Here is a 9,911-nt window from a genome sequence, read left to right on the forward strand (position 1 = left end):
TAATTTGCCCCGTAATTAGGTCCCAGATCACTTAGTCCATTAGAGTTTTAAATGATAAAAAACACCTTGACCTGCACCTGGGAACAAAGTGCCAACTCAGTACTGAGTGTAGCATAGGAACAAGGAGCAGTCTCAAGCTATCCTGTTTGTATTCATGTTTAATACATTGCCTTACTCCACATAATGCTCAGGACAATTTAATTCTGACTAGAGGTCACACATCTTCAGGAAAGTAAAAAATCAGAGAAAAAATATTATAGTTTATTCTAAGCAAAAGGAGACAGATTTTCTTCCTTAATCATTAAGAAAGAATGCTGACATTTGGGGTGTAAGTGAACATACTTGATGTCAGTGGTTCTAATAGTTTATAGAGGTATGGATTTCCTAGAAGCTGAGGAAAGCTATGGATCCTATCTACAGGAAAATGAACATATGAATGTAGAAAAAACTTTTGAATAAAATTTCAGGGAGTTAAGAGAATCTCCTCTGAAGCTCAGGTTAAGAACTCCTGCCTAATATAGATCCTTTGCACATTAACATTTTATGGCTAAAGGTAAATAAATTGGTAGATTTACTAATAACCTCACTTCTCTTTTTAATCTAATAATTTATGTGATTGTCAACACCAAGAAGGTGCATAAGCAAATCAGTAAACCAAACAAGTATTTATTGAGTACCTACTTCATGATCAATTCTGTTTTTCATGCTGGTTGTTACCAATAAAATGTAAAATATAATCTATCTCTACTCCTAAGGAGCCTACACTCTAGCTATCATTGTTCTTGGGAACAAAAAGTGAATATAAGCATAATTTATCACTTGACCAGGTGCAACAAACTTCAATTTGAAGTACCAATAGGACTTAATAAAGGCATTTGTTAAATAAACCATTTGGGTGATCATTGATTATTAGTGGCCAATGTATATATGGATATTTTCATATTCATACTCCCTAAAAGTAATCATTTAGATTTTCACATGATATATAATGTAAATAGCTAATCTGTTGCTGTGTCTGAATTTTAGATTGAAGATACGAAGAAACTGACAAGGAAGGATAGACCTTCTTAGCAATGGCAGCTATGGACTACCTATCCTTGGGGATCCCTGGGCAGAGTGGAATAGGTTATAGAATCTGCTAGAGCTTATATTTAACCCACCACAAAACTCATAGGGCAACCTCTGTATAGTATTTTGAAATTTCCATAGCCACAAAGACCCAGCAGTCTATTCTTGGATAATTTTTATGTAACATTATTACTCGCCTGTGAATATCATAATTTTTTACTTCTCAATTTCTTTTCATTATTAAGACAGAATAATTTTCGATTAATATAACTTCTAAAAACACAACTCCTTAACTGAATTCATGACAAAACTGTAAAGAGTAGAGAAGCAATAATCCAAGGAAACAGAGTTTTCAGTGGTTCAAAACAGTATTACCACGGACTTCCCTAACACTTACAGGGTGGCATTGACATAAAGCCATTAACCTAACAAAAGCTGTTGGAAACCAACCATTCATGTATTGAATGCTTTATATAATCTGCTTCCCCGTGGGCCCCAGAGGTTTCATGTGGGGTACATCTTTTGACTTTTCCAGAGGTGATCTTAGTATGGCATGAAAATAGCACCTGGCATTGAGTGAAAGGATCTGAGTTCAAATCCCAGCCTAGCCAACAACTTGCTGTGTGGCCTTGGGCACCTCACTCTCTGAGCTTCACTTTTGCCCTACCAGTGAAATGTGGATAATAACACTTACCTCATTGGTTTGTTAAGAAAATTATATAAAGTAACACGAGAAAGGGTCCCTTGTGTTGTAGGAACTTGTAAACCTTGGATCTAAATCAAAAGTGTGTGGCAGAAAATTGGAATGCATGCATGAATGAAGCTCCTGTAGAAATTCTGGAAACCTTTGTTAGATTATAACATTGGACTGAGTTGATGATTTCTGGGAGTCCCTTCCAAGAATATTTTAAGAAAACCACAGACAACCAAAAGTTGGCAGAAACTGACACATGCAGGAAATTGTGGATTCCATAATTCTAGAGGTGCTATGATTCTATAAATTCTGCTGCTGTTGCAAAACCCAAGCTTTTGTGTTCATTTGTTTTTAATTAGTCTCTATTTTTATTCTGTCACATAGATTCTGCTTCCTCAATGGTGGTTTGCCCTGCTAATTTAGCTATGCGAACATTCTTTTCACAGATAAATACCAACCACAAAAATTCCTTTCTTTTAAACAAAATAGTTCACTCCCCGCCCCTTAATTGTAAAAGCATTGTGTATGCTTATGGGAAAAAATAGGCATTACAAAAATGTAAAAAATAGAAAGAAAAAAATTGCAATAACATTACCTCTCAGGGACCAATCCCGGTTACTATTTTGGTATATAGCCTTCCAGACATTTTCTTGGCATACATTTATTCTCTTTAAATGCCATTCAAGTCAAAGTTCAGCCATTTAAATGCTACCATTTTAGCAAAATCAGTTAAACACTTTCACAAAAAGGTTCAAATGTGGGGTTTTTTTGTTTTCTTTTTTTCCTTTCATGCTCCTCTCCAAGATGGGCTTTTTGCTCAGCAAGTTCTTTAAAACAAGATTGTAACTGGTCATCCTTGAATCCTTCCCTTTTTATTCCCCCGCATTTACCACTTCTAATAATGAATAAATATTTTCAGTGGCCCTTTAAAAACTTAATCTCACCTTGCCCCAAATGCTGGCCTGTTCTGGAGTCACAAGCCCTGGTCCTTGGCCTCTGGCCATTCTGTGGATGCTTTGCATTACTTAACCTCCACCCCCAAAATGAGGTCCAGCTTTCACCTTGGATTTGGTACTGCATTCCCTAATGGGGCAGAAAAGATTCTTTTCAGTAAGTAACCAGAGTGTTCATTGGAGTGACCATCTATAATAGTTACTGATTCTGCAGAGTTTGACCGAGAGGCGGTAAATTATTTGAATTCATGTTGTATGTCAATTGCTGCAGGCAAAATTTGGAAAGTTTGTTGTATCTTGCTTTTAAGAATCTATAAACAGTCCTTAACAATTAAAGCAAATGACAGCCAAAATTCCAATAGAATTTCCTACATAGAGTATGCTATTTTACCCAGGAAGCTATCATTATTAATGAAAAGTATAATGCTTATAATTTTTCCAATTTACTAATTGTATAGAGAGCTACTGGTTCCCAAAGTAAAACAACCTCAATCCAGCCAATCCCACTCTGCAGGAGAGACCAGGACCTCTGGTATCACTCTTTAAATGAAAGCTAGAGAACTGATGGAAAGAAAGGAGGGAGAAAGGGAGAGAGAAAACAAGGTGAGATTAATTACTTATAGGACTTCTCTGTAGATTATACACCCTGCATTGTCTGGGGTCCCCAACCCCCTGTCGTAGACCCTAACAGGGCAGCACAGCCCTGCCTCCCTTCTGTCTGTGGAAAAATTGTCTTCCATGAAACTTGGGAAAGGTGGGGGACAGGAGGGGAGAGTGCAGAGAGCTAAGCTTCACTGTTCCCCATTGCTCGTATCACCGCCTGAGCTCCACCTTCCCCTGCCCCCAGCCCTGTCTATGGAAAAATTGTCTTCCATGAAACCTGTACCTGGTGCCAAAAAGGTTGGGGACTGCTGTTGTAAATTATGAAAGTTTTAAGTGCATATGCTACCACCTTGTATGTGCATCTAGTATAAGAAAATGAGATAATACAATGTAACACATGAGACAAGTGACATCTTGGAAATCATATACATGGCATGACAATATACATTGGAAAGTTTTGATGAATTCCAAATTGCAAAAGAAAAATCTAAGTATTGGTAATATGTCTCTAGCATTAATCAAAGGAGAGTCATCATATTTAGCAAATCTGAGAATTTCAGCAACTAGATGGGTGGACTCTTGTTGCACAAGATCACTTACCTTGATTTTTTCTTGTGCTAGATACTACAAGTACTTATTGTAGTAAAAAAATCTAGTGTTAATGTTAAAGATCTTGTTCTTATGGTGGGGGGTGGGGAAGGAGGAGGACGAAGAGGAGGAGGAGGAGGAGAGAGAAGAGAGAAGAGGAGGGGAGGGGAGGGCAGGAGAGAGGAGGAGAGAAGAGCAGAAATATAGCTGGAAAAGGCCAGATTACCCCAAGAGTTATTATAGCAGTTGTTGTCTTTTACCCTAACTTTGGTAAAAGGGCCATGAAGCAATTTGTTCTTGGACCAGAAAATTATTGGATTTCAAGAAAAGCATTACAGTTTTGCTAATAACAATGCTTAATTATTTGAAATGAATGTGTTTTATTTAATTGTCTTAATACAATTAACTAATATCCTGTTTAATTCTTGAAATTGAAATATCAGTTATGACTTTGTCTTATTTTTCTTTAAAGCCATTTTCACTTTTTTTCAGATTTCATTTTTATACATGATTACCTATAGATAGAGTATAAAAAACTTAAGTGCTTTAAACTATTTTGTGACTATCACATTAAGGCTCACTTTGGGGCATCCTAGGAATGCTATGAAAGAAACGTGTGTTATACATACACAGACCACAATCTGTGATTAAGCCCTCAAAGTGACATTCCTTAGGAGGCAGTGTTTGCCTGGAGGGACCATTTCATAAAACTCTTCTAGTGACTGCATCACTCTGAAAACCAATGAAATTGATTTGTAAATTGTAGAACTGGAATGAGGTGAAGGAAAATGTTCCCAAATTCAACCCATGCTTTGAATTTGTTTTTTTAATTTATTTTCCATAGTTCCTTCTTTTCCCAGCCCATATGACAGTGCTTTATTTTAGATTGTTGATTAATTTTTTGTGAAGATGGAAAATGCACATATCTTAGAATCAGAAAGCCTGGGCTCAAGCCATGGAGGTCTCCTACTTAGTCTCTTACTCTGAATTAATTAATTTTACTAACTCCTGTCCCAAATTTTTCATTTGGAAATTGGAAATGATGGGGATACCCAACTCACAAAGTTATTATGAGAATTGTTTGCATAAAGACGTTTTGTAAAATATAAGGCATTGTACAAATGCTAACATTTGGGGGGCCACTAGTATAATTGTTATTTTTAAATATTAATATTTTCAAAGCTAACTACTAGTATAATGGTCAACCATGAGTGGAACTACGTCACATAGTTTACTGAGCAGAGTCTACTTGCAAGTTGATTTGCTGTTCATCTCACATTTACATCCAAGTTTCTGCTATCTAAGACTCAGTGTAATGTACAGCATGTAATAAGATGTTCTAGACACTTGTTGGACTCACCTGCCCCATGTCTCATTTCCTTCTTTCTACTTAATTCCATTCCTTTTCAATTCTCTTGTACCTTTCTTTTATGCTTGTTTTACATCATGTGGGTTATCATTTTTTCACAATAAGCAAATATCCTAAGAAGGATGAAAAATGCTCATAGCACTTTTCATCTAAGAAATGCATAGCCCTTTTATAAACACATTAATGATCCTCACACAATATTGTCTACCTTGAATATTTTCTCATCTTTTTATCATGCATATCTGCCTAGTTTGAAAATCACAGGGCAAGAACTCTGTCTAATTCTATTTGTAAATCAGGGAGACAGCATTGTTGTTCGATAAATGCCAAGAAGCAACAGCATCCGTATGAGGTGAATAGGTGGAAATTATTATTTCTGTCTATAGCAAGATGAAAATAAAATGGGCGCTTTACAATTTCCAAAGCATTCTCATATCGATTATCTCATTTGTACATCACACTGACACTGTGAGAAAGCTAGATAGTGCAGTTCTACTGCTATCCTCCTTGTGTGACAGTAGAAGGTGAGATTAAGAGGTTAAATGCCTGGTCCAAGGTCCTGTGGCAAGTCAGAGGCACAGCTGGAGGGGAATCCAAACCTGCAGATCTCCACCCTGCTCTTATTAACGAATGCTGCAGGAACTTGGCAACAACCGTGATGGGCCTGAAACATGTCAAAAAGCATATATCTATTTTGTTTTCGTTGTATGGCAGCACTGAACTCTGACCCTGGCCCACAGCAAGTGCTTAGTAAATACTTGTTTAATTAATTGATTGATTAATAACTGGTAAATTAATCATTAATTAATATTAAGTCAGCAGACTCAAGAACTAATTAGTGAATCTATGGCAAGACCCGACATCCTTGCTCTCTAGGCTGCTTCTCAACCCAGGAACACCATTGTTTGTATTGTTAATTTTCTGTTTCATTTAGTGAAACTTGAAATGCCAATTTTCCATACTACTTTCCGGTCGTATTTTCCCAACTACTGATACTTCTGCTCAGTAGCTCAGGTACATATGCACTTCCCTCTTTTGTTTTTTTCTTGTGGGCCCAAGTAATGTGCCTATATGGACACTTCTCTAATAGACTTAACTATAACCTGCAAGATGCAATCAATGGAAAAGCCTTAAAAAGTTTAAGCTTAACCTTTTATTTCATTAAGAAAATGTGTGATGTGTTTACTCTTAAAAATCTTCTGGGTTATTCCAGAAACCCCCAGAAGCCAGACACTGATACCAGGACACACATGACTTACAATTGAGAGGCTGCCGTTCATGTCCTCTGTTTGTGTTAACAGCATGTGAGAGTTCTTAGACAGGAATGTGTTACTTCAAGCTTTGAAGAGTGTTGGGCACACAAGCTGGATTTCACAATAAGAGAGTTGGCGAATAGCAGCGAATAATGAAAAGGAGGATGTGAGAATGGCCGTGCACTAGTGGCTACTTTCCTTAGATGTGGCAGGAAACAGTAGTAACCTTATTAGCTGTCCTAGATTTGGACTGGAGGAATGCTCACACACTAGTTGCTAGGAATGCCTCACAGCAACCCTTGATCATGCCAAAATCAAATAACAATGTATATATTTGATATGTGCACTTGCTTAGCGACCAAATCAACATCCTTTCTTCTTATGCTATCATCTTGCAGATGCATTCTCATCTTTTAGGAGCTTTTAGCTAACTATCTTTTCAATATGGTTCATCAAGGAAATTGGTGGGTGAACTTAATATGTCTTATTTCTCAGAATCATAATCAATAAAAGATCACCAACTCTTTCTCACCCACACAGTCTTTCTTAAATACATATATTGTTGTATTACAGCTCATGTCCTTAGTTCAGTTTTTCATTTTTCAACAAAACATCAATCAAACTGTTTCTCTTGGAAGAAAAGCTTATTTAAAATGAAGACCTTATGATAACATATTCTAAGAATGCTTTGAATAATTATAGAATATACAATCCTGGATTCATTAATGCATTTAGTATCAGCATGTGGTAGTTCGGTTTTACTATCCCTTTAACAAAGCCCTCTGAGATTTTAAGTCCTTTTTCAAGTTTTCATGCCTTGAGGGGCATGCAGAGAAAATGACAGAGGAAAGCGGGTCCCAAGTCCTTACCTCAAGACCCTTACTTCTCCTTTATGTTTACTTTTCTTTACCTTTAATTTTCGTATATTGATTAGCCACATATTAACTAACATCTCTGAACAAGGCAAAAGAATATATGTGTAGTATATATGTACATATATGTATTATTTATATATTATATACATATTGACATCAGCTAAATTGACAAGGCTAAATATTTAAATAGTGGCCAGTTCTATTTAAAGCAAATGATAGAAAAATACTTGTTAGGTATTATTCAAGGGGAGATTCACTTTTATTCACAAGAATAAACAAACGAATGGCCTAGAAACAATGCAGTAGCATGTCCTTTGGTGTTCTGTGAATTCTACAAGTATATTTCACTTAATATTTTACACAGTGTTTTTAGATGCTTTCTAAAATGATTCTATTGTTATTTCTTTTACTATAACCCTTAAAAATATCTACAACTAATTTCTTATTGTGGCAAATCAGATTTTCATATATGAAATCATTTAAGGGCTCACCTACGCTCTGAGTAAATTTTTAATCACGTATTGAACATCTCCTACATTTCAGGCACTGTGATAAAATACACCAATCACTTCCTGTAGGGCATGTATTATTATTCTCATTTTTTATAGATGACAAAGCTCTGCTTCAGAAAGGTTAAATAAGTTCCCAAGGTAAGAAAACTAATAAATGCTAGAATCTGTCTAGGAATTCAGATTTGTCTTTCTCCCAGGCCTGTGCTCTTTTCAGTATATTGTGTAGCCTCTCAAATTTTAAAACCATCAAGGTTTATACAGATATATGTACTTGCACACACATATACACACAGGCAGAGTAGGGTTCTTTCCTTTTTAAAAATAGTCTTGACATCTAAAAAACAATTGCATTGGAAGGACATCTGTGGTGAACTTCTGACATTTTGGTATATACCTGCCTTGGTTTTAACCTTTACAAAATCTCAATTAGCATTGGGCTAACCTTGATGAATCATCCTTGCTTTTAGTAAAGAAAGTAGGATTTGTGAAGGAGACAGTTTCCCATTTTCTGCACCTCTAAAGACTTGTGTCATCAGGTACAAAAACTAACAATAGATTTAATAAGCTATTTATTTCTATAATGAGAGAAACCCTTTTTATTCACTGGGTATAGGCTGCATTTGGGGATACTATAATAGATGGCAGAAATAACAATTGAAATTCTGAATATATTAGAACCACAGCATGTTGCAGACCAATTAAAATTGACAACCAAGTGAAGCAAATACACATAGATAAATATAGAAAATTCAAGTTGTTGTTAGGGTGATTTTTTTTCCTCTTTTCTCTGTACTACTGCATATTTTTCTTCCTTCTTGATATTCCAGTTCATTTTGTTAATCTTTTTCTGCTTGACTTCTGAATTTTAATTGAATTGAACGCTGATGGATAATCAAATTTTAATTCATTGTAGAATACCTTGGCACTTTCATGTATTTAGTGCCCTGATGTTGGGAAACTATCACTAACTAGAAATACTAGCTTTTGTAGACAATATGTAATTTTCATAATCTTAAACTAAGATGGGAAAAATAGATACCACGCTAAACATTTCAGCCATGTGTTCACCTCTCCGTATTAAATTTGGTATTGGCAGCTGAGTAGGAGATTATAGGGTACAGTTGCTTTAACCTTCAACAGCAAATGATGCTTAGTGAATTGTCTCCCTGTGTCTCTAAAGCCCAGGAAGCTTAAATAAATAGGTTTGATGCTAATGATGAGAAAACACAGTAAATTAGCATCACTTACGTTGGAGGAGAGTTGGGGCTAAGCATATTGCTAATGGAGATAGGGGATTTTTTTTTTTCCTAAAGTTCTTGAAGAATGTTTTGTGTAAGGCATGCCTGACTATAGGACATTAAGTTTGATATAACAACATAGACAACAGACACCATTTATTAGGTATCTAGTATATATCATGCATTGTACTGGATGCTGTACATTACTTAATTTTATTTTCCTAATAACCCTATGGAGTAGGTGTTATCATCACAATTATATACTTGGTAAAACTGATGCTCAGGAGAGTTAATTACCATAGCCAGGGTCACATAATTAGAGCTGTGACTGGAACTCTTAAGCCCATAGCTGTGCCCCTTCTGAGTTTATTGACCTACCAACACCTATTACATATTAGCTCTTTCTTGTGTCAAAAGAGAGTAAAGTATTTGTTCATAAATGTATTATAATGTTTGAAAAAATAATATTAAAGAACAGCTAGGTGTAATCCTAACATTTAACACAAGTGCAGATCTGGCCTGAAACTGATTTTTAACTTTCATCTTTTTAAAAGAGATGGCATTTGTAGTGTGGACGGTGGGGGGGGGGGGCGGGGGAAGAAAAACAGCTGTCCTAGGAACACTGAAACAAAAGGATCTAGTTAAATGCTTTCTACTCTCACACAAGATTAATAACCCTTAAAAATTTTCCTTATTTAATAATATATAACAGAGTCATTCAATGCAGGCCCGGAAAAGGACATAATTATTGGGCTTCT

Source organism: Eulemur rufifrons, chromosome 4 (genome assembly GCF_041146395.1).
Source record: "Eulemur rufifrons isolate Redbay chromosome 4, OSU_ERuf_1, whole genome shotgun sequence".
NCBI classification, from domain to species: Eukaryota; Metazoa; Chordata; class Mammalia; order Primates; family Lemuridae; genus Eulemur; species Eulemur rufifrons.